Below are 1213 nucleotides of genomic sequence, written 5' to 3'. Positions count from 1 at the left end.
CTACAACTCGAAGCTGTCCTTCGGCATGAAGACAAGGTACTACGACATGGTAAGATAATCCGACGGTATCTTATTAAGTTCCAAAATTATCCTTTTGAAGATGCTAAATGGATGCAAGGAGTACAACTTAAGGATAGTATGAACCTTGTCAATGCTTACAATGCTACATTAGAGTAAGCAAATGTACAAATTTCTTTTTAAATGACTCATGTTTTTGTCTTATATGACTAGTCCTCTTTTTAATTGTGCACAAATTTAACTAGTATGCATGCTTTGAATCATGTTTGTGATGACGACGTCTCTCAAACACCAAGTAGAATTTGTCACTCTACTTTGGGAGAATGAAATGGACTAAAGAGCAGACATGCTTGCGGCAGCTATGTCTCCCAAGACCAAATGGATTAGTCATCCATCTTGGAAAGATGTCGTAGGGTAAAAAAAGGGATCCTATACCGCTAAGTACGATTGACTAATGACTAAGCCTTTATCTCTTCTACCTCATAGTCGAGGACGACTATGATTTTAAGAGAGAGGTAATGTCATAAAATCTAATACCTAACCAACCCAAATGATTTTCTCATATTAAATTGATCACTTAATGTGGGAGAATAAACGGGAACAAGTTTTAAGATATAGATATGTGCTTATAGATCTATCTCAACACGGGGCCAATAGTAAAGGGGCCCAAATGGGAGATGGTCTATCAAGAGCAAGGCTAACCAATGGAGCATAAGACCTTAGGGTTAGCTTCATTGAAGACCTCCAATAATGTGTGAAAAAGTCCTTTGACCTTAGGTAAGCTAGGGCTGAGCTTGAGGTGGGAACCCGGCCAAGCTCGAGGTGCTTGACTGCTTGAGGTCTTGTCGTGCTTGAGGTGTTTGTCCTGCTTGAGGTGCTTGATTAAGGTGCTTGAGGTGCTTGACTTAATCCATGCTTGAGGTGCTTGACTTGCGCTTGATTAAGGTGCTTGAGGTGCCTTGACATGCTTGCCTGAGATGCTTGTGGGAATACCCCTAGTCCAAGTGCTTTGTCATGCTTGATGACTAAGGTGCTTGAGCTCCCTAAAGTCAAAAGATCCCTACAAGAGGGGGGGCGAGCCTACAAGGGGGGGGATGAGAGAGAACACCACACAACACACACACACACACACACACACACACACACACACACAACAACACACACACAAGGGACAAAAAAGTCCCCCCCGTTGCTT

Source organism: Adiantum capillus-veneris, unplaced genomic scaffold (assembly GCF_014529385.1).
Source record: "Adiantum capillus-veneris isolate H3 unplaced genomic scaffold, ASM1452938v2 Hic_scaffold_33, whole genome shotgun sequence".
Taxonomy (NCBI): domain Eukaryota; kingdom Viridiplantae; phylum Streptophyta; class Polypodiopsida; order Polypodiales; family Pteridaceae; genus Adiantum; species Adiantum capillus-veneris.
This window is presented reverse-complemented; position numbering follows the sequence as displayed.